Raw genomic sequence first — 24,996 nt, 5'->3', positions numbered from 1 at the left:
AGCAACTTGAGGGCCCCATACTCCCATTCATCAGACAGGGATACCTGATGGCCAAGCAAAGCCAGCACATGACAAGATCCTGTTATCTTTCCCTGCTTACCACCCAATATAGAAGGTTGTTCAGTTATTTTTTCTCCCTTAAATATGTATTTCCATACTCTTCTGTAATTCCTTGCATCTCACGCATTTTAGAGCTTTCTGCCCTCTTAAAACTAAGTGCTAAAAAACAAAACATCCATTTTTCATGAAAAGTAAACTGACTTGCATTCTGAGCATCTTTACTGTATATTTTCTTTGTATTCTTGCCTTAATTCAAGCTTGGTTCTCCTGTACAGAACTCACAAGTGTAATCCACTCACTTTCTCATATTCTGTTTATGTTAGAGTCAGGACAAGTTACTATCATTGTCTTAAATCCTTAATGATGCCCCTAGATCTTTTTGCCTATAGAATTATTTGGGAGCCCTTGATCTTTAATGGCTTATGTAGTGCTCTGGCTATCCACTCTATCCCTCTGTTATTTATCTACGAGTCTCTTGGTCATTTCACCACATTAATTGAAGGCTTTTGTTCTAAGCATCATTTCCTGTACACCAATTGCTAATATCATTGTGTATGTCTTCAAAGTCCATATGAACAATCTTAATCTCTCAGATCCTCTGCCTTCTCATCCTCAGTGAACCTTACTTCTACTCTTCTTTACCAACCAACTCACATGTTCATATCCCCAACCTTGTCATCACCTAAAACTGGTCCACTCTAAAACTCAAACTCAAACAAACACAGCTGTCCATTATCCTGGCTTTATCACTCAGATTTTAGATCTGTTCTTAGATCTCAGCAAGGCACCCAGTTTCTTAATGCTTCTACTTTCTTCCTATCAAAGAGCCTACCTGTGTCTCCACTTTACGTTCTTTTGTATTCATAGTGCAGTTCATCACTGTCTCACCATGTCCTCAACTCCCTCATCTCTCTACTACACCCTCACTGATTTAAACTGAACGTTTGCCTTCTATACCTTGGCCACTGAACCTTACTAGAGAAGTAAGTAGTGTGTGTCAGTGTCTAACTATAGATTTGTGGATTGCAACATCACCAGTTCACTCATGGCTGTCTAGGAATACTTCTAGGTCTCACTAGTGAAATCTCTTTCCATTCTTCCCAGCAGCCACTTCAAAATGTCTGTAATTATCTCAAATCTCTGGCCACATCATTTCTCAAGATAAAACAGTAACCTCAATATTATATAACAAAAATTAAGCCAATAGAATTCCCTCAATTTTCCACCCTTGATCTACAAACTTAGCTGCATCCACCTGCATGCCTTCAGTCTTCTCTCCAGTTACAACAGGAAAGGGTCTAGTGTCCCAGGTAAAGGTAATTTCTCTTCTCATAGTCTGGAACATATGAACTTCTCATGGATCTACCTCTCTTTCTTTAGGAGGCTTCTGACCAGCATTTGAACATGCTCAGTTCTTCCTGATCTAAAACAGAAATTCTTACTCAAACCAGTGTCCATTCATTCTAAACAATTTCCTATTTCTTTCCTTCCTACCCTACAATTTAGAAAGTGCTGCTGCACATTGACTTATATTTAGACATCTCCTATTTACTCTTCAACAAACTGTGAAACTAGATATTTCACTGAAAAATCAGATCCCACCAAGGTTATTAATGAACTCCTTGCTGCTAAACCCAATGGAGGCTCATCTGTCCCTAGCTTAATCCACTCATTCACTCAATACATATTTACTAAGCCTTTGTTATATCAAAGCCCTGAACTAGACATTGAAGATAGAGTTGTGAAAAAATAAAAATCAAAAGATTGCTGCCCTTGGGGATATGATTTCTACAGAGTTACAGTGATAATAAGCTGAGTATGCACTGAGAAGTGTGTTTCTTAAATAAGTAGCCTACACTTAAGAAAATAATTATACTTCATTCCCAATTGGCTTTTAAATCTTGTAGCCAGGGCTACTCACAAGCTTTAAGATGGCAACTACTTTCTTGAGGGTCAGATATAACCAAATTTCCTGTCTCCCTATGACGTGGTTTGGATGTTGTTCTCTCAAAATCTCATGTTGAAATGTGATCCCCAATGCTGTAAGTGGGGCCTGGTGGAAGGTGATTGGATCATGGGGTCAGATTTCTCATGAATGGTTTAGCATCATCTTCTTGGTGATAAATGAGTTCTCATTCAATTAGTCCACCTGAGATATGTTGTTTGAAAGAGTCTGAAACCTCCCCAATTTCCCTCTTACTCTCTCCCTATCTCTACTAAAAATACAAAAAGTAGCCAGGCATGATAGCAGGCACCTGTAATCCCAGCTACTCAGGAGGCTGAGGCAAGAGAATCACTTGAACCTGGGAGGCAGAGGTTGCAGTGAGCCTAGATCGTGCCGCTGCACTCTATCCTGGGCGACAAGAGTAAGACTCTGTCTCAAAAAAAAAAAAAAAAAGAGAAAGAAAGAAAAGAAATGCAGAAACAGACTAACACACCCTATTAGATATTGTATTTTGTTCCACTAAATTAATGCATATGCAATGTACTTTCTATCTTCTCTCTTGTATTAACATGTAAATTATTTGTTATTTACACAACCATCAGCTCCATTTGTCGTCTTACTATATCCCAGAGCCTTACATATAAGAGATTTCTAAAATATTGTTAAATGACCAGATAAATAAATGCATGTGAAATAAGTGGTTTACATTAAATCTATGGCTACCCTCCAAAAAACAAAGGCAGTTTTATTGGGTTCTATAATTCCATGATGCATTGGAATCAACTATTAATTGTTATCACAGCTTGTTATCCTAACTCCCTGAGACATCATATTTTCTTTTAACTCTAAGAGGAAAGTTCACTGGAGATAAATGTAAACTTCTGTGTTTTAACTGTTGGCATGTAAACTAAACATAAATGTTCTGATCAGAAAAGCAATATAGAAATACGCAAAGATTTCAAAGACTTAGGATATTCTGGATGCTGCTAAATTTTTGCCAATATTTTTAAAGAAAGATTGTGCCTATAGAGACAAAATGAAATGGAGAGCATAGCAATTAGCATGAGAACTAGATCAATTAAGACAGACAGCTTGTATAATAATGTTGATATTTTCTGTAACAACATAGTGAAGTAGAACATTTATTTCAACAACAACCTGAGCCTTTAGTGTAATTTCATATTTTAATAGCCTCTATGTGCAAATATATTTCTAGATGTCTTCCTCAAGCAGATGCTTGCATAATTCCAGAAATCTTGTTCAATGGAAAATCACTTGGTGGGAATATGGCAATAATTGATGCTTGGTTTAAAAATGTTTCTTTGGATGTTAAAATTAAACAAACAGAGAAATTTAAGATGCTAAAATTTCTGCATGCAGTTTTTTTTTTTTTTTTTAATGTTTGTGAATTACATCAAAAGACATTAAAGCAAAGGAGTTTGCATTGCCAGGAATTTGTTTCTTTCTATTAGGATAGACACCGTTCTGGGTGGGTTGAGGTGACTCATTAATATTTTGTACCCTTTGTATTAAAAAAACTGTTTTCATCAAATTTAGAAATAAGACAGATTAGTCTTCTGTAAAATAATTTGAGATTACTAAATTACTATTTATCTTACTTATTCCAGCAATTTCAACACATAGTTTTTGAACATTGAAGTGGCCATGCTTTTCTCTCCATTAGATATTTTATAAAAAAGAGATTATACTTTTTCTTATCAACTAGAATCTATTCAAAGAGACAGGTAAAACCAAGAGAAAAGAGGGAGAACAGCAGAGAAATAATCACCAGGTAAACAAAGTTGTGCTAGTAATGACTAAGAGGCTATGAAGTTTTGGTCTTTGACGTCATACAATTGCAGCATCAAGGGACCAGTGGGCTTTAAATAATCATTTTTATTTGGTAAGGGCTTGCCAGTCATCTGTTCATAATTAACCTGAATTAGCTCATTTTTATGCTCATAATTTTCCAATTGAATTGGAAGAGTTCAAAAACTTTTAAAACTATTTTAAGATCTACGCTTTTGTTGGCCCTCTCTTTTCCCATCATGCTATTATGGACATTTAAAGTTTATTATAATTATTGGCTACCTCCTAGTTAAATAATAAAATCATCTTAAGTGTTATTAAAATCTTGAAAGATTAATAACATGATCAAAGAGCAGCATCCATCCCTTAAGATGCAGTGCTCAAACTTTGGTATCAAATTACCATCTGAAAAGTTCATTACTAATTGTTGTTTCAATCTCTTTTCCTCAATAATATGGTCTATTTTTTGAATTGATGTTAGTCTAAAATTATAAACCATCTCTTTGACCATGATAGGAATTTGTAACATAACATTAAAAAAAAAATTTTGAGGGACACCAGAATGATCACTGATAAGCTTTCAACAGTAAATTCTATAGTTGAAGTTCATTGGAACACCATTTACCATGACAAAAAGTTCAATTATCTCTTGGTTCTCTCCCCTCCATATTATCTGTTTTCCTCCTTCATATTTAAACATATATGGGTTAAGGTCTCTCACTTAAAATTTTAATGGTATGATTTAATTAATTATTCCTTAGTGTGTATGTACATTATATTTTACCTAATAAATATGAATAGTAGTTATGAGAGATTCCTTGAGTAAAAATCTTATTCTCATGGTAGTTGGGATGATTCAGAAAAAAAGTACTATTAACTTACAAAATTTAAATTCATTTTTTTTAAAGTTAAGAAAACCATTTACCATCATTACACATTTACTCATTTAACACATATCTATTAGGCGCCTACTGAATAGCAGATACTGTGCTACATTCAGGGGACTATTTTGAAGCCCAGAATTTACTTGAAGATGAAATTATCTAACACATGTATAGCTTCCAAAAGTTCATTTCTCTACTGAATAGTAACCAAAACTCTGACATATTGCACAGATTCAAATATTGACAGGAATGAAATACATTAGAAAAAATGTGGGCTTGCATTTTAGACTGTCCTTTGAATAAAATACGCTAGCATGAAGTAATATTCTTTTTACTTTAAGGAATATGGGCTACAAAATATTTGAAGGATTGTGTTATACAGCAAACAAGTAAGAATGACCAGCCAGAAGTTTGCTGATGCTTGCTCTAACTGGACACAATTTTTACCACTACCTGTGGCTCACAGCTGCTGCCTAAACTGTTTCAGAATTGTTTGAGTATAACAACACTTCATATGTAAATTCCCTATATTAAGTAGGATATGCATATGCTTTATCAATCAAAGCACAATATTTCTGAGAATAAAAGAGTGTTATGAGTTATTATACTGGGATAACTGACAAACTGAGACTATCTCAGCCACAGGCATATGGTCTTGTTAATATCAGGGGACCTGAGCATATATAATTCTTCCATAACTTTTTCTTTAAATGGAAATTCTGCAAAGTTAAAATGTGAATTCAGTTTAGGTTACAGTTAGAAATATTCCTGATCTGCATTTTATTCTATGCTTTCAACTAAATTACTTTAAAAACATGTTATTACATAATTTACTTTAATCATTATCATTAATCATTTATGTGAAGAAAAAGAGGGAAAGAGAAACATAAAGAGAGATATTATAAAAATGCTAAATATGGGACAACATATAATATATATAATTGAAGTTAATCTTGCAGAGGGAAGTACAAAGCACTGTTTTCCTCAATATTATTATCCCTTAATCATCTTGTTTTTGACATCCAAAGATGCTTTTTGCATCACAGCTCTAACATAATTTCTCTGCAGCTAGATAAGGCCCCACAGCTGGTAAGTAATAGAGCTGCGATTGGAACCCAGGCAGTGTGAGTTCCTGAGCTTCATATGTAACCCCTTTCTTCAGTGCCTCACTATGAAGTGGCTCTAGTTGTCCTATTAGGCAGCTCACACCTATTATATAGCTTATTCACCAAAAACCCTGAAGACCACATCCTCGGTGGAATCCAAAATATAAGTCCTCACACTGACTACTACCATTTAGAGTGGTTTTCCATATGTGCTTCATAAGCATGTTGCAGCATGAGTTATTTTGTAAAAGTTAGGTGCAATTTTTCTTTTACAAGACACTCTTAGCATCAGATGCTTTTTTACCTTCTCCCACTTGCTTCAGCTTAGTGGGAATCTAGGTAATCAATCAAGGAGACGGTTAATGGGAAAAGATGTGACTGTTTTTTACACACACACACACACACACACACACACACAAAATGTAATATGTGTGCCTGCCATCACAACCAACCTAAAATGAGTGAAATTGATTTTTCACTATTTCCTCTTCTAAGACTGAACTTTATATGCATTTTAATCTGATTTTGCACAAATAAAAGTGTTAAAAAGTGGTGAAAGAGTTGAATGACTTGATTTAATTTTTCCCAGTTACTGAAAGCACTTAAGGTAGGGTCCAGGAGACCCTTGTTTAAAAAAAAAAAAAAAAAAAAAAAAAAAAAAACCTTACAAAAGTTGATTAATTTCCAAAACTCAAGAATTTTTAAAAATTAATTTTTGGATCTCTATGAATCTCTCAGTATTTCATATGAAATCTTACTCCTAGTGTGGTAATTTCTACAATGATCCTAAGATAATTTAGCATTATGTTAATATCTAAGTTAATATAACTTTAAAGAGAAGAGGGCCTGTTATTTTATGCTTGGTTTGACTATAGTTATTGGCTGTATCATTAAAAGATATAAAGATTCACTCTAGTCAACCTTTAGGTCACATGACGGCCCTGGGGTCAGTAGCTTTATAAAATGCCACTATATGGTTTGTTTGAAGATTCTGGCCTTTAATAACATTCAAGGAAAAGAAGCACATCTTAAGTGTGTATAATGGTCAACTTCATTATCACATTCATGGCCATTACCTTCATTGTTAGTAACTACTGACTTACAAAAAATAAATATTAAAGTGTCACTCATATTCACTTCAGTGAAAAAATATGAAAAACTCTTTTTGAATACTTCAATATGTCATAGTTATGTTAAACTGTGAGTTATACTTCCTAATATAAAAGAGTAGCCAAATTAGAGTATGTAGTCATTTTCTATATTTCAGTAAATTTCATTTACAAATCAACATTAAATATAACTGGGTTGCACTAAAAAACAAATTGTTAGATGCTATGTGTATCTCCTGTATTTCATGTTAATAATAGCAGTTACCAACATCTATATAAAGCTGTCTGTGTGTCCCCATTCTCATCTTTTCATATATACTTAGTTCATCTTTATAATTACTGCATGAACTAGGTAGGTACTTTTAATATAGATAAGGAGAGGCACAAAGAAATTAAAAAGATTGTTCAAGATCATACACAGAAAGGGAAGCAGCAGGACTTGAACTCAGATGTACAACTTGAGCATTCATGCTCTTAATCACCGCATTATATTGTTCCTTCAATAAATAGGAACATTAAAATTAGACCAAAGTATTAACAAAAACTCCTATTGGATGTGAATAACTTTCCTCTCAGAGAAACACCAAATTTATTCTCAGAAGATGGCTAAAAGAAGCCAGAGATTGGACAGTCATCAGTTATCCATCAGACTAAAGTACTGAATACCCATTTTCCTAAGTCAGTGCCAACTATGTCAGGAGGCTGGGAGCCAACGACAGCTCATTCAGCATTTCGAATCTAACATTGTACATACTACAAAGGATAAATAGTTGGGGTGATGTTCACTTGCAAGGCTTTTGATTCCACAGGTTTATTATCAAATCATATTTATAGATTCTTGAATAACCTTCTTACTTGGAAAGGGCATATATTGGTGTTATTTTAAGATCCCTGTACTAACGCATGACTGGCTTACACAGGAGTGCCTAGAAGCAGAGGCTGGGTCAGGGATTCAGGTACTTGTATACTGTTGCGGGAATGCTCAGAAGGGGAAAAGCAGTGATGGGGGCAGGGTAGGTTCAGAGGAAGACGCAAGAAAGGATGTGAGCTCAGCTATAGTCCATTTCAGTCTGATCTCAAAGGAGAGTATGAGATGTTTTGGAAGACATATGGCACCACAGAGCTGCCCCATCTTTAGGCAAGGAATAAACTTTTGTGCCTCTGTAACACCACAATTCTCTGGAGAAGAGCACTTGTAGGACAGGAGCAGCCAGCACTCACAGCAGCTAGAAGATGGGTAAACTGACTGGTAAAAGAAATCTGGGTAAGTACCAACAGCATCCACTAAATTCTTCTTGTAAAGAAGATAGATAGATGACAATTAACTTGTGTAATTTGGTATCATCATTCAGACAAGTGAAACAAATTTTTAAAAAGCATAATAACAAAGAGGAGGAAAGAACAAATCCTATCTGAGGCAATTGGAAAAGGCTTCCCATGTCATTTTGAGGATTCAGTGCAAAATGGAAATGTCAGGTGCCATGTTCAAATTATTAAGAATTTCAAGATGGTGACAGAGCATTAAACCAAGCATGGAGCCCTCTTTCAAGGGTAGGACTCTATGCAATGGCACAGGTTGCTTGTCCATGAAGCTGACACTGATGGTGAAGAATCTGTGAACAGTGAAGAACCCACAGGATCTTGGAGGAGAAAAACTAAAAACTGCAATCATCTGCCAGAAAAAAAAAAAAATTCTGGCAGCAGTGCAGAAGATGGCCAGGCAATCAGTTTTGTGACAAACCCATGGTGTTTTCTAGGCAAGTTAGATGTCTCATCACTCATGTCGATGAAGCAAAATGTTCAATCTTCAAAAAGTATGGTCAGTTTCTGTTGTAGATTTGTTAAAATCCATAATAGTCAAGTGAAGAAATAATAATTATATTACCCTAGTGAATAGTTTTCTTCAAATTATTTATGATCTGATAAATCCTGTTTCTAGTTACTATGTTTCAGAAATAAGTAATTTTATAAGAGCACAATATAGAGTTTCAATATTCACACTCAGAGGTCAAGATTCAAGAATTGAGTAAGGAAAACTACAATGAATGGATATGACAACATATTCTTGACTACATGCCACATTCACACATGAAGCTAACAAAAGATTCTAGTATTTACTTAGCTTTCACTTTGGGTCCACATCACTTAATAGCAAAATACATGTTAAAATTTTGTTTCCTCTGTAAGCAGAGTACAACTTAATTCCACCTTCTCTACTCGAGTTTGCTCTAAAATATTGCCTCATGAATCAAAGATTTCACAATATATTTTAGCATGCTGTAAGCTAATAAAAGACTGCCATGGTATTATTTTTATAAGGTATTTAAAACTAAAATTAAATAATTTTGCATATTAACAGTGTATGTTCAAATTCTGTATTTAACTTATAATAGCTATAGTTAGGCATCTGTGTTCAACCACACTATATCCTGTGGTTTAAACTTCTCTCTGCCCCTTCATTAGTAACCAAGACCAGCATGGAAACATCTGGGGTCAGGAAGTTATCTCTAGGATTTCAATTTAGGAAAGGCTAAACTTCTAAATCTAATCTTCAGCTCTACATGTCTATAGTTCTGAGCCAAAAAAAGTGCTCTCCATCATATCTCATATTGCTCTGTTGGCAGCCTGTCATTTGGCCCGTTCTGGTGTCTGGAGAGCTGTGGTCCACAATAAACCTAAAAACATTGATCAGGCCAGGTGGTGTGGCTCATGCCTGCAATCCTAGCACTTTGAGAAGCCAAGTAAGGAGGATTGCTTCAGCCTAGGATTTCAAGACCAGTCTGGACATTATGGTGGGACCTGGTCTCTGCAAGAAATTTTAAAACTTAGATAGGAGTGCTGCACTCCTGGAGTCCCAGCTACTGGGGAGGCCAAGTTGAGAGAATCACTTAAGCCTGGAAGGCCAAGGGCATCATGAGCCATGATCACACCACTGCATTCCAGCCTGGGCAACAGATCAAGACTCTGTCTCAGTTTACCTTAGATGATCAGTTCGGTTGATTACAGTTGAAGAAGTGAGGAGAATCTGAAAATAATAACAATTTAAAAGAGAGATAAGGGCACTAGGAAGAAAATAATAACAATTTAAAAGAGAGATAAGGGCATTAGGAGGATAATACAACTCAATGCTTCTTATAGCAAGTTTCTTTCTTATTTTAATACATCGGAGAGAAAACCAAAACACAAAAATTATTTATATGGGAGCAATCCATCCCACAGAGTTAGTTGTAAATTAGGGGAAAAAAAAAAGAGAGAGAGAGAGAGAAAAAACTATCTGCTTCCACCACATTATAGAAAATAATCTTGTATAACACAATTTTGTCATTGAACAGTATAATTTCACAAACCCTCTCCGTGAAGCAATTTATTGCAGAGTGGTCAGTTTATTTAGACATTAAAATTTAAAAATCAAAAACATAGCAGATTTCAGAAGATAAGGAAATGAGTGAAAAAGAATTAAATCCATACTAACTGCTTCCCCCTAGAGAAATAACACCTTTTCAGTAAAATCTAAATATAGGTTTTTATTTTATTTTGCTTTTCTCCTAGAGTACAGTAGACATGACATACTTTTTAAGGTCTCAATTATGGATTATTCTTGTATAACAGCTGAGACCAATTTTAAAAATATATGAAGTTAGTATAATTAAAGTTATTTTGGGTCTGACTAATTACAGTGTATAGTATAAAGATAAAACTGTTATTGTGTCATCTGTCTTTACATAGAAATCAGTTATAATTTATTATTTTTAAGTGACGGAAAGAGCATAAATCCCCAATGAGTGGACCTTCTAGGATCCAAGCATCCCTCCCCAAGGTTCCTGAGCCTTGCCACCTGGCAGCCATAGTGTATTCAGGCTGTAAGAGCATCAAACTGGGGCCTTATGGAAAAGGAAAGCAGAAGTGAGAGCGCTCAGATCCATGTGTTCTAGGTAGGAGGTGTAATTAGACCACAGCAGTCGCTGTGAAAACAGGCGGCTGCCAATGGAGACGGCATCTTTTTTTGAGGTGGAAGCAGCATGATTTGATGATAGATTAGATTTCAATTAAAATTGAATCTTCCAAAGACTTATAAAAGATTCAAGAAAGCAATGCTTCTAACCTAGTCTTATAAAATTAATGTGACACGCCGGGCGCGGTGGCTCAAGCCTGTAATCCCAGCACTTTGGGAGGCCGAGGCGGGTGGATCACGAGGTCAGGAGATCGAGACCATCCTGGCTAACATGGTGAAACCCCGTCTCTACTAAAAATACAAAAAAATAGCCGGGCGAGGTGGCGGGCGCCTGTAGTCCCAGCTACTCGGAGGCTGAGGCGGGAGAATGGCGTGAACCCAGGAGGCGGAGCTTGCAGTGAGCCGAGATCGCGCCACTGCACTCCAGCCTGGGCGACACAGCGAGACTCCGTCTCAAAAAAAAAAAAAAAAAAAAAAAAATTAATGTGACACTCCAAATGTACTACTTTGAAAAGTTGCATCAATTCTTTCATATTATATTCTCTCATATCTTTGTAAAGGCACCCAAATACACTAACAATAGTTTAAAATAAGTATTATCAGGACCTACACTAGGAACAGATGAAGTAGTAAGACCATGTGATGCTACCCATAGAATATTCCTCTCATCACTACCGTCCAGGGCTTGTCACTCTGAAATGTCATTGTTACCAGTGCCTTCAGGCATCTATGGCAATAGATGAATTGAGATTATATGGACAGCTCCCTTTCCCAACCACCCACCTGCAAACTCTTACATGCTTACTATAAGAAATAAGTCTCCATGAGAGTATGAGCAGATATAAGAAACAGGAGAATCAGCATTTCTAGGGCTATAAATAATAGAACAATTTGAAATTGGGTTTAAAATGATTAAGATATTGCTTCCTTTAAACTTGAAGTCAATTCACTTCTCTACTAAAATGCAAACAACCCTGGAAAGTATAATACTTTACATGTAAAAATTTAAAATATTGTTAGATAGATAGACTTTAGTTCATAGAACTGAATTAATGACCATGGACCATGCATGATCAGCTTTTTTGTTTGTTTTCTTTATTCATATTATATTGAATCTCCATAAATTTAACTAATCTTACAACTAGAACACTGACAATAATTCACACCTATCTCTCTGTTATTCTCTTATCCCATTGCCATCAATTTGCTTTTCAGATAATTGAGAGTTGAAGTTTATGAGAGTGGGATAAAGAATTAGCTATCTGAGATTAGGAGTTGAGAAGATGTTTTGAAGGATAATAATGGAAAAGTAGGAGAACAAAGGCAAATGTTTTCTACCTCAGAATTCAGTCAAGGGCTTCCTGGATACTTTACATCAATATATCAGTCAACATATGGACAACTAATTAAAATGACAGAAAAATTAAAGCTTATTCCCCAAATTCTCTTTTTCTGAAAAATCATGAGTAGAAATTAAAGCAAGGTTGGTAGCACAAATTTCGCTCAAAGCATTTCTTAGAAATAAACCACAGACTTCCATGTAGCTAGTCTAACTTCAGTTAGATTTCCCCCTGACAAATGCACTATCTCAACTAATTATAATCTTTGCATGCACACAACTCCCACTGCTTCCAATAATAACCATATGAATATAAAATATAAGATTTCTCACATCCAGCCATCTTTTTATATAGATATCTTTTTCAAATAGTTTCATCTGAATTTACTATAACCAAAACTTCTTAAAATGAGAACTGATGCTAAAATATACCTAACGTAACTCAGTCTGAAGATTTATGAGTGACTGTGTTTTACATTTAAAGTTGGAAGTCATTAAAATATCATTTGTATCACTTACATCAAAATGTCATCTCCCACACTAATCCATAAAATAGGGACAAAATAAGCACATTCAAATTAATCTGGGAATATAAATTGCCAGTTATTTTATATATATATATGTATATTATATATATATATATATATATATATATATATTTTACACATTAGAAACAGAGTTTCTCTGTGTTGCCCAGACTACACTGCAATTGCTATTTATAGCCATAATCATAGAGCACTGCAGCCTCCAGCTCCTGGACTCAAGCAATCCTCCTGCCTCGGCCACCCAAGTAGGTGGGTCTACAGGTGCACACCACTCTGCTCTGTTTAGCTAGGCAGACATTTTTTATTAAGAACACAAAGGGAGGGCTCATGGGATTTCTTTATGAGGCAATTAAAAAATTCTTCATTATATACTATATACATCAACCGTTTGGATAAAGACTCTTCCAAAATTTCATATTAGAGAGGAGCTATTTTAAGTTCACACATATAACTATACAGGCTAGTTCTTTGGTGGGTACCTTTCTAACATTGCTTAGTATACAACTGTCTTGCCTGAAAAAATACAGGGTGGTTGAACCTGTTTTGATTGTTATTCATAACATTTACATTTTATAGAATAGCATCTATAATTTTTTACAATAGTCCTCTATTCAGTTGTTACTTTAGGAACTTTACTGTGTCATTCTTAGTCTCTGTCAAAACAAATGCAACTGGACATGAGAGAAGGGGATAAAATTCTATGTCATTGCCTTGTAATAATAAGACACCATTTCCTATATCAATTAGCACCTAAAAAAGTAAATTAATGGAAAAAAAGAACAGTACTTTAAAATGTACCAAGTTAGTTCCTTTTTCAGAAAAGAACTGGATTTAGTTTTGGTCACTACACAAACAATTTAGTGTACACTTCAATATTCCTTAAGTAGTATCAAATCAGTACCTAATCTATTGCTGCCCCAGATAATTTGTAAAACAGGTAAAGTGTATATTCATCCCCCCTATTTTATATATATCATTTATATATATACCGATATGAGATTTCCAACATCCAGTCATCTTTTTATATAGATATCTATTATATCTGTCATATATAGATATATATTGACATATATAAATGATATATAAATGATTTATTGATATATAAATGATATATAAAATGATTTTATATATTGATATATGATATATATAAAATAGGGGGATGAACATACACTCTACCTGTTTTACAATTTATATCATTTATCAATTAATATATATATCATATATATGATACATATAAAATAGGGGGATGAACATATACTCTACTTGTTTTTATTAAATATATAAAATATATATGTAATATATTTTCCTTCTTCATCTTCCATTTCACTCTCACTCCTCTTAGGCCTTGGTAACCACATGCTACCGTCTTCTCAACCCATGTACCCTTGACCTCACTACAAATGCCACATAATTGCTCACTTCTACAGTGTTTTTTTTTTAATGCCCCATTCTTGAAACCTGAGAAAACCCCAAATCCTAGAACCAAGACCTTAATAAACAAAAGAAAATACTATAATCTGTTGCCGCTCCAATACTGCACACATTTTAAAAGGAAGCTTCCTTTTTGGTCTCCTGAGGAAATTTTTTAAAAAAATTCATTGCATTCTTTCAAAGGAAAAAAATATATATAAATGGTGAGATTTTAAGCAAAATTTCAGTAAATATATGTATTTATATATTATATATAAAAGTAAAGTACACATGTTATACATATATTTATATATTTTTATATATATAAAAAACGGTGAGATTTTAAGCAAAATTTCAGTAAAAATTAAAAGTAAAGTATATATGTTAAAAAGAAGTAAAGAATAAAATTGAAGAAAAATCCCAGGCAACAAAGCCTTTTCACCACATGGGCAGCTGTCTACTTTGTGTACTTTTAAGGCTTTCCATGGGTATGAGCTCCAGCAAGCACCTATCAGCCTTTCACGGTGCCAGAATATATTCACACTGGCATCTTTCCCTCATGCTTACCAGGTTCTATCACCAACTTCATATCCGCTTAGACATCTCCCCTCAGAACATTGGTCACTCCCTCAGGAAAGCCAGTCATAATCTCCCAAACCAAGCCAATCTCCTCCCCATAATAAGCATGAGACATGTGATATACCACCCCATTGTAGCACTAGACACAGTTTGAATTATACATCTATTTGCATAATTATTTAAAGTACCATCCTATAAAATTCACAAACGTACGAATATGTTTCTTCACTCATAAATTCATCTCTACCTCTTACAATTGTGTCTGGCACAGAATAGATGCTCAATAAATTACATGCTAGATAAATGAATGGTTTTGATGCATAATAGGAAATGCCACCCTGTCAACTAACTAAAGACTGAACATTAATGTTTAAACATCCCTTTCAACTCAATCTTACAAATATCAATTATTTCATTTACTTAGTGGCAAGCACAAAGGTGAGTAAGGTATCCTCTGCTCTCAAGGAGCTGGTAGCCTGAAAATGGTGGAAGATATATAATTTAAACTGTGACTGCAACAACTATTAATACAACTGACTGCTTAATATATGTTAGCCACTGTTCTAGGCCCTTTGACCCTTACAGCAACCCTATGATGGAGGTACAAACATTAACTTGTACAGGATCACACAGGTTATATATAGAGGAATCAGGATTCTGATTCCAGTCGATCTGTGTTCACAGCCATTCCTCTCAGCATCAACACAACACTGCCTGTCCTGAGAATGATAAGAACATTATACAGCCACATAAAAAGTTGTATGAAAATTGACTGTGTGGGAAACTTGCAAAAGCAAAACAATATTTCACTGGGCTTTGGATATTGAGTAAGAGATACTCACCAGTTTAAAAAAAAAAACAAATAGAGAAGGAGGAAGACAATCCAGGCAAAGAGAATAGAAGACAATAAATCAAAGACTTAAATATGCACTTATAATATATGTACCTAAATAGGTACCAACCAGCAGATCAGAGGGAGTGCTAAAAACCAGATAAAAATTAAATTAAGGCCAGGTGAAAGGTTTTGAATCCTAGGTGAAAGTGTTTTAAGTTTATTTTTAGATGATGAGATAGAGCCGAAAGATTTTAATCAAGTATTGGTTTTATTAGAATGATGTTTGACAAGTTCAGTTTAGGCAGACTGCAAGAACCTTCCTTGCTCTTCTGCCTCTCCATGACATTATTTCCACCACTGCCTTCAACTTCCACTTCAAGTATCAGTTTCTTAGGGAAGTCTTTTCTAACCATGTCTCACTAACTTACTCAGGCTCACCTTTTTAGTTTCTTATGTTATTTTCAGTTCTCCTAGAGTTTTGCAATCTATCACAGCTTGCAATTCTGTTCATGGGTAAACCAGAGTCCTGAGATAAGAGTTTGATTTTACATAAAATGGGAAGTTACCAGTAGTTGAAAGCCATAGGAATAAATGAGATAAACCAAGAATAACATGTCAAGTGAAAGACAAAGAAGTGGATGAGAAATACCAGTAGAATACCATCACAGTGAGTTTAGGCAGAAGCAGATCCAAGGGAAATAGCCAAAAAAAAAAAAAAAAATCCATGGAAGCAGACAGAAAACCAGGAAAGAGGTTTTCACATGGTAGGCAGGAGCTGTGATAACATCAAGGAGATGTTGTTGGTCTTAAGTGACCAATGCTATACAGAAATCAGGTAAGAGGAAGAAAAAAACAGCAAGAGATTCGTTTTTTTCCAGAATCACTTTTACTTACCATTTCTTATTTGCCTGTTTCTATCTAGAAAAGAGAAAAGGACCACTTGAGTAAAGGAAATCTGCAACTTGAACTCACTAAGTAAGTTCGTATTTGGTACAAAACTTAGGTCAGTAACTTTAAAATTGACTTGCTCTTCAAGGCATTAATGTAAACTGATGGGCAAAGTGGCCCTGCCTACAGCTTGGATTGATTTTCAATACAAGATAAAAATCATTTACATTGGTGATTTTTATCTCATATCATCAAAGGACAAAGCATAATACTTGATTTTCCCCTTTATTTAAGAAATCATCTGCTAAGTTGATACCTGCAAAATCTCAAAACAATTTTTAAATTCTGATAAAATTAGATTCTGATCCCCAGTGGTCTTGAATATAATTGTGGTTTGCCAACACTGCACAAATTTGACTTATTTATCCAGCACTAAGCATTTCATAATATAAAAATAGTAGGAGGGGAGTTACATTACAACATTTTATAAAAGAAGTCATCATTAAGAATAATTAATAATAGACAACCCAAAACAAGAAAGAATTTCCAATTATTTACCATGAGCTAAAATATTGGGCAGTTGGGAAGAATTGAGCAGAAACAAGAAACGTAAATACAGTCTTAGCAAAATGATCAGACTAAAATTCATCCTGAAGAATTAGAAAAAAGAGCCTTTTCAAAAGTACTATACTTTGTGTGCTTTGTTTTCTCTACTATATTGTTTATAAGAAAAAGTATAGGTGACAAATTTTCCATCAAAAATGGTGACATCTTTGAATACTGTAGAAACTTTTTTCTATGTTTACAAACGTGGAGACAAATTCAAACTGTTCAGAAAATTCTTAGAAGCTTATCCAAAATTACATGAATAAATATCTTCTAATTTTTAACTAATTTTAATAAATTCATTGCAATTTTTATATATTCTGTATAAATTATATATTTATATTTAACATATTTACATATGAAAATTTATGAATTTATATGTACAGATATTTAAACATTAAAAATAAAAATGTATAATTACTTTTAATTATAAATGTGAATATTTATAATTTATATAATTATATGAAATTACATATTTATGTTTATATACATAATTATATATTTATACAAATTTCAGTTAATAGACAATATACTTTAATTACAGAAGTAAGCACCTACTGAGAAAAATTAAGTCCACTATTAAGCATAATATATACCAATTCTATTTTTGATACTTTTGTTTCCAATCATTTAAAATAATTTCAAACTCGCTAAGTAATCTTATAAAGACAAATGAACAGAAACAGGGGTAAGGTAAGCTAGAGTTATAAGTACTCAAGTTACCTTGTAAATTACTGGAAATACTGATCATTAATGCCTTGATCTGTATTATCTATGACCACACATTCTATAAACTTTAGTAGGCCGCAGTAAAACACCCACTTTCAATAAAACAATCAGAACGATTTTAGACAGGCTTAGATAGCTATGATTTTAGCAGTTACTTGTCCACATTCCGTTTAAGTAAATAAGATCACCTTCCATCAGGTTATTCCAGTAATTTTTAATACTTTGAAGATCCAGGAAACCTAAAGTGCCACACCGAGCACGTAGGCAGCTGATGAAGGGAAAAAAGGGTTTTATAAAAAGAACTAAAATCACTTCCTGTGGTTAACATTTTAGAACCTAGCCCAGAACAGTCTGTACCAATATTGTGGGTTTGTTGGTATCTTATTTATGAGCATCGGAAACAGACTTGCTCTGGTGCCATGCTTTGAGTAGGATACACGTGTGAGACAGATGGAACTTGTATTTCTATCAGATACAATTAAAGACTGATTGAATACACTGCCAAATACCACAAATATTAAACCATTTTAGAATAAGTTTACTATTGCTTTGACAGCAGTTTCAACAAAATAGTAGGTTATTCCAACAAATGAAAAGATTATGTTGAACCAGTAGGATTATTGCAATTTAAAATTTGATAGTTTGGTATAGCCTAATTTTATTAATAGAGTACAACCTACACAGATTTAAACTTAAGGATGTGACTTTAATAAAATGCATCAGGCTCTTGTATGTGAAAAACTGGGAAACAACTTTTAAATGAGCTCTCCCAAGGAGAAATTAGTAAGTCAGAAGAGAACAGACCCAAAGACTGAACACTGAATGAAGCATCTTTCCACGGCATGGCAGATGCCACCAAAGAAAAAGACCCATGAAAATGACTTTCTCTAGTGGTATCCCACCATCTTCTGGGAATTTCTTCTAATGGTTGCCAAGTGGATCAGAGAGACTAGGTAGAATAGCAGGATAAAATAGTTAATGGATCAATTCTTCTAGTTAATGGATCAATTAACTAGAAGTCACTTTTCATGCCAGTCAGGGCAATTTTAGTTGAGACGGGATTCAATCCAGACTGTTGCGGGTTGTGGACTAAATAGAATTTTAGCTAAGAGTCCCTCCACCAAAAAATAAAATTTGAACTTATTTCAAAACAAAAATGCTAAAGTCCGTCATTCAAACAAACCAAAAAAAAAAAAAAAAAAAAAAAGAAGTCAATAAAATAAGTAGGTTTCTAAATTCCTCAGAGCTAGGCTAGCTATTAATGGCTAATTTATATAAATAAAATATTAGATGTAAATGGCAAATTTAGTGAGGACATATAAAATACATTTTGCTACCATACTTTAGAGTGAGTATTTCAATCAAAGAAATGTTTTTAATGCTCAGTGCTTATCCTAGGAAAAAAATATCAAGAGGAAATCTAACTAAAATGGCAGAAGTAGCTCATGTACCTAAATCTCCATATGCATGCACCCACCCATCTAAAATTAATAGAAATGAAAAATATTGAAAATGAATTAAATCTTTCCTGTTAACTATCAGAGATTTTCCACTTAGATGAGTATGAAAAAAATCTAAGTAGATGCTGTTAATAAGTGACATGCCTACATCAAAATACAGAAAGGTAAAAAATAAATGAAAAAGATATGTAAGACAAATGTTAGTAATATGTACAGTAACACTGAAATATTAGAAACATTATATTTAAAGCTAAATCATTACATGGAAAAAAATGATGTTTGAGAAAAATATTGAATGACATTTTTCCCTCAAACAAATATCTATTTTTTCTTTTTTTCTGGGTACATTATTCTAATACAGTATAATATGCTTCAAAATGGTATGATCTAAGTCTTAAATAGTGTATAAAATATAGGAAATGCATATATATGGGGCAAAAAATGAAGGGTAAAAAAAAGATACGAAAATACCCAAATGGTAACAAAATCGCAGGCAATCTTTACTATGCTTGCTCATTTTTCTATAATATATGTGTGTGCATATATATATCACTTTCATAAAAAGTTTTTTAATAAAAAGCTACCTTTAGAATAGTGAGAACTTACTTTACCTTATTTTGTAATCTACTTTAAAATCAGCATATTTTAATTTTATTGGAAGTGTCTCATTTATCAACACCAAGCAAGGAAATCTACATCAAGGAAATAACAAAAGTCATTTGCTAGTTACCAAAAATTGCACTGCCACTTTGAGAAACTTTTATTTATTTATTTGCTTGTTTGTTTTTAGAGACAATGTCATAGTCTGTCTCTCACTGCAGCCTTGAACTCCTGGGCTCCAGCAATCCTCCAGCCTCTGCCACCTCAGTAGTTAGGATTACAAGTGTGTGCCACTATGCCTGTTGATATAGTTTGCATGTGTGTCCCTGCCCATATCTCATGTTGAAATATAATAGCGAATGTTGAAGGTGGGGCCTGGTGGGAGGTGACTGGATTATGGGAGCAGATACCTCATATACGGTTTAGCACCATAGCCTTTGGTGCTGTCTTTGTGATAGTAAATTCTCATGAGACAAGATCATTTAAAAGTGTTGCACCTCCCCACATTTCTCTTGCACGTACCTTCACCATGTGATATGCCTACTCCCCCTCCGTCTTTTGCCATGATTCTAAGTTTCCTGAGGCCTCCCCAGAAGCCAAGTAGATGCCAGCGTTATGCTTCCTGTGCAGCCTGTGGAACTGTGAGCCAACTAAACCTCTTTTCTTTATAAATTACCCAGTCTCAGGTATTTTTTATAGGAATGTGAGAATGGCCTAATGCAGAAAATTGGTACCAAGAAATGGGGCATTACCATGAAGATACTGGAAAATGTGAAAGCAGCTATGGAACTGTCTAACAGGTAGAGGCTGGAAAAGTGCAGAGAGCTCAGAAGAAGACAGGAAGATGAGGGAAAGTTTGGAACTTTTTAGAGACGGCTTAAATGGTTGTGACCAAAATGCTGATAGTGATATAGACAATGTAGGCCAGGCTGATGAGATCTCACATGGAAATGAGGAACTTATTGGGAACTGGAGCAAAGATCACGTGTGTTATGCCTTAGTAAAGAACTTGGCTGCATTGTGTTCATGCCCCAGGGATCTGTGGAAGTTTGAACCTGAGAACAATGGCCTACAGTATCTGGTAGAGGAAATTTCTAAGCAGCAAGGTGCTTAAGATGTGGCGTGGGTGTTTCTAATAGACTCTACTCACCTGCGGGAGAAAAGAAATGAGTTAAAGTTGGAACTTATATTTAAAAGGGAGGCAGAGTATAGAAGTTTAAAAAATTTGCAGCCTGGCCATGCAGCAGAGGAAGAAACAACTTTCTGGGGAGAGGAATTCAAGCAGGATATGCAGCCACCACTTGCTAGAGAAATTTGCATAACTAAAATAAGGCAAGTGTTAATAGGCAAAGCAAGGCCTTGAAGGCATTTCAGAGATCTAAGAGGCAGCCCCCCATCATAGGCCTTGAGGCCTAAGAGGACAGCATGGTTTCCTGGGTCAGGCCCAGGGCCCACTGCTCTGCACATCCTTGGGACACTGTTCCATTCATGCTGCTGTTCCAGCTCCAGCCCTGGCTCAAAAGGGCCCAGGTACACCTTTGGCCACTGCTTATTTGGGTTGCCAGAGGGTCATGAGCAATGTTAGGTTTTACGTTTCCTGAGGCCTCCTCAGAAGCTGAGCAGGTGCTAGTATCATGCTTCCTTGTACAGCCTGCAGAACCATAAGCCAATTAAGCCTCTTTGCTTTGTAAATTGTCCCATCTCAGGTATTTCTTTATACCAATGTGAGAATAGCCTAATACACCTGGCTAATTTTTAAAACAAATTTTTATAGAGATAGGGTCTATGTTGTCCAGGCTGATCTCAAACTCCTGGCCTCAAGCTATTTTCCTGCCTCAGTGTCCCAACACAGTGAGATCATAGGTGTGAACCACTGCACCTGCCAATAAACTTATCAAAATAAAAATTTGATATGAATTGTAAAATTAAGTAGAAAATTTTAAAAATCTTTTTCTAAATGAAGGAAAATGGGTACATATCATTCTTTTTTTTACCTACATTAATAATTTTACAGAAACCAAGAATCGGCTGCTAAATGTCTGAATGTTTCTTTATATGATTTCCTAAAATTTTATTTTAAATATATAGGCAAAATTTGTTCTTGCTACATATCCTCTTTTGGTAGGAAAGTATGCTATATAAGTATACATTTCAGGAAGGAAATTAGAGTTTCAACCAAATTCAATAGTTTTTCTCCTTCTCTTTCTTCTTGATACCTTCATCATAAAATGTAAGTTAATACTACATTTTAGCATTGTGGAGAAACACCAAATCCACAAAACTTAGGCTGTCTATATATGCCTTAACAAAATGAAATAAAACTTAACATATGAACTGTGATTTCTTTTAAAACATATGTAGTGAAATGGTTATACATCTTTCTTAGGTTATGTTGGAGAAAGTGCTGGAATTAAATTCAGATACTGGAAGTAAGACTCCTCAAGACCCTTCATTACCATAATTACTTTGACTTCAGAGATTTAAGATATAATGACTGACCTGCTAGAATTTGAACTTTTGTGGGGCCTGTGGCCCTCTCTTTTGCCTGATTTCTCCCTTTTTGAATGGGAATGTTTACCCAATGTTTATACCTTCATTGTATCTTGGAAATAACTAATTTGAATCAGAATAAATACTCAATATTTGTAAAATAAATGGATACATATTAATGTATCCAACATAATTGAAATGTACTCCTTAACATAAAATGATATTTAAGCTGAGATGGGGAAGATGAGGAGTCATAACTGTAGAACATATCACAGAACAATCTAAGCAGAGGGAAAAGAAAGCGTAGTTAAAATCGGAACACACTCGGTATGACGAACTGAAAGGAGGCTAGGATAGCCAGAGGGTTGTGAGCAAGAATTGAATGCTGTGAGACAGATGGAAAGTTAGGCAACTGTCAGATCATCTGGGGTCTAATATAACCAGTGCAAGGAGTTTAGATTTTACTCTACATATAACAGGAAGCCAAGAAAGATTTTAAGCAAGGAAGTTAACTTGTCAGATATATGTTGTTTAAAAAAAAATGTATACTGCCTATTATGTGAAATAATCTAGGAGAGCAAAAAATGGGAATAGTTAGCATACTTTGACAGTGAGTTGGTCTAGGATAGTGGGAAGAGCTGGTGGGAAAATGGTGAGGATAATGGGAAGAGCTTGAGATACATTTTGAAAGTAGAACCAATAGGACTTGCTGATACATTAAATATGAGGTATGTGACAAAGAAAGGAATCTAGGGTCTCTTTTGGACAAGAACCAGCTGATTCAGAAATGCCGAGATGGGAAGAACAGGAAGAAGAGCATGGAGGTGGGACTCACTCTGCTAACTTAAGAATATGAGATAGAAAAGAGACAGATATACCAGAAGAGTTGGATATAAATTTAAGTCACTAGCATATGAGTAGTCTGGAGCCATGGTGTTGAATATGAATTCTAAATTTCTCTTCAAAGAATATGTCAGTATGTTCAATTCTTTGCCTTCTACTTTTAAACTTAACTTCCTCATAAAGCAACCTTTTTCGATTACCTGCTCCACCCTGACTCACTCCGATCACCTGCTCCACCCTAATTCATTCTGATCACCTGCTCCACCATAACTCATTCTGATTATCTGCTACCTGCTCTGCCCTGACTGCCACCAAAGCATTCACCCCTGTCATCCTCTTTATATTAGCCAGTTGGGATTAGTTTAGCCCGTGCAGTCTAATCCTAGCCAATAGGGGAGCGACACAGCAGCAGGAGCCACGTACATCAGGATACGAACCGCTTCCCCTCCCTTGTCCAAATGTGCACCCACCATTGCTCCATTGGTGAGAGCACATCTTTCTATAGAAGTACTTTGCCTTGCTGATAATTAAAAAGAAAATTTCTATATTCGAGTGCTATTTCTTTTGCAGCACTGAAACTTTATTTATAAACAATGGGAATGCATAATATGTGCAGTTAAAGAGGATAACTATATTATATTCACCTTAATGATTAGAAAAAGACTGTGTCAAGCATGTCTTTTTGTTCCGATGCTTCAATGTCTGGAGTCTTGTTGACTCTACAGAGGCTGCCCCTCCTAGGGCTAACCCCTTCCTGGAGATAGGAGATAACTCACCTGACTGTGTACCTTTATATGCAAACCAAGCCACTAAAAGGCCACAACCCTCCTAACAGCTTCCTTTTCTAGGCTCTCACTGAGCTCTCACACTCCAGGCCACCATCCCACAGTCCCCATCACCCCAGGGCCTGCTGAAATTATTCAAAGTAGCCAATCCTAAACCTGCTTACTCAGACTTGCTTTGCCTTTCCTGTAGAAACCATAGTAACGGCCTTTGCCCAGGAGAAAACCCTCCTAGGAACTGTAAGCAACAAATTATCTTTTCAATGGTGATTGTCTCGTGATCTGTTGGCCTCACCATACCTTAACAATAATAAAACCTGTGTTTTAAACAGACATTTTAGATGCATGAAAATGTGTCTTGAAAATTCTAGTGTTATTAAAAAATTAGGTATCATACTATACCAAGTTGTATTTTTCTGACTCTATATACATACTTCCCAAGTCCCTATATTTTCTCTTACATAAAATCTCTGCTTTGAAAAGTAGAATAGTCCCATCTACTTTATCTGAATCCTCGAAACCACTAACTTATCATGATGAGCTGTCCTATGTTTATTTACTCTCACAAACATTCCTATCATTAATTCTTTCTGACACTGCATTGACAAAGACATTGTTGATGAAAAGAGTCGAAATCTGTAAAATATTTGAAGACATTTATTCTGAGCCAACTATAAGTGACCAAGGCTCACGACATAGCCCTCAGGAAGTCAGTCCTGAGAACGTGTGCCCAAGGTAGTTGGGGCACAGCTTGGTTTTATACACTTTAGAGAGGCATGAGACATCAATCAAATACATTTAAGAAATATATTGGTTTGGTCCAGAAAGGTGGAACAATTCAGTCAGGAAGCTTCCAGGTTATAGGTGAATTTAAATATTTTCTGGTTGACAATTGGTTGAGTTTGTCTAAAGACCTGGGATAGACAAAAAGGGAATGTTCAGGTTAAGATAAAGATTGTGGAGACCAAAGTTCTCTTGAAGTCTTATAGTGTCTGCGCTTAAAGACAATAGGTGACAAAAGTTTC

At 35.0% G+C, this 24,996-nt stretch overlaps 1 protein-coding gene across 1 annotated transcript in view; it reads right to left on the bottom strand.

The window, feature by feature from the left end:
* The window catches only part of CFAP299 (cilia and flagella associated protein 299), a 470,370-nt gene extending 459,243 nt beyond the window's left edge, over positions 1-11,127 (bottom strand). Inside the window, exon 1 of the mRNA XM_031664547.1 lies at positions 9,892-11,127. The gene's annotated coding sequence lies outside the window, so the exon portion shown is untranslated. The remainder of the gene's footprint in view (positions 1-9,891) is intronic.
* Between the last annotated feature and the right edge of the window lie 13,869 nt (positions 11,128-24,996).

The sequence above is a fragment of the Papio anubis genome, chromosome 3 (genome assembly GCF_008728515.1).
Source record: "Papio anubis isolate 15944 chromosome 3, Panubis1.0, whole genome shotgun sequence".
NCBI lineage: Eukaryota > Metazoa > Chordata > Mammalia > Primates > Cercopithecidae > Papio > Papio anubis.
The sequence above is the reverse complement of the archived record's forward strand: the minus strand, read 5'-3'. Positions and strand labels throughout refer to the sequence as shown.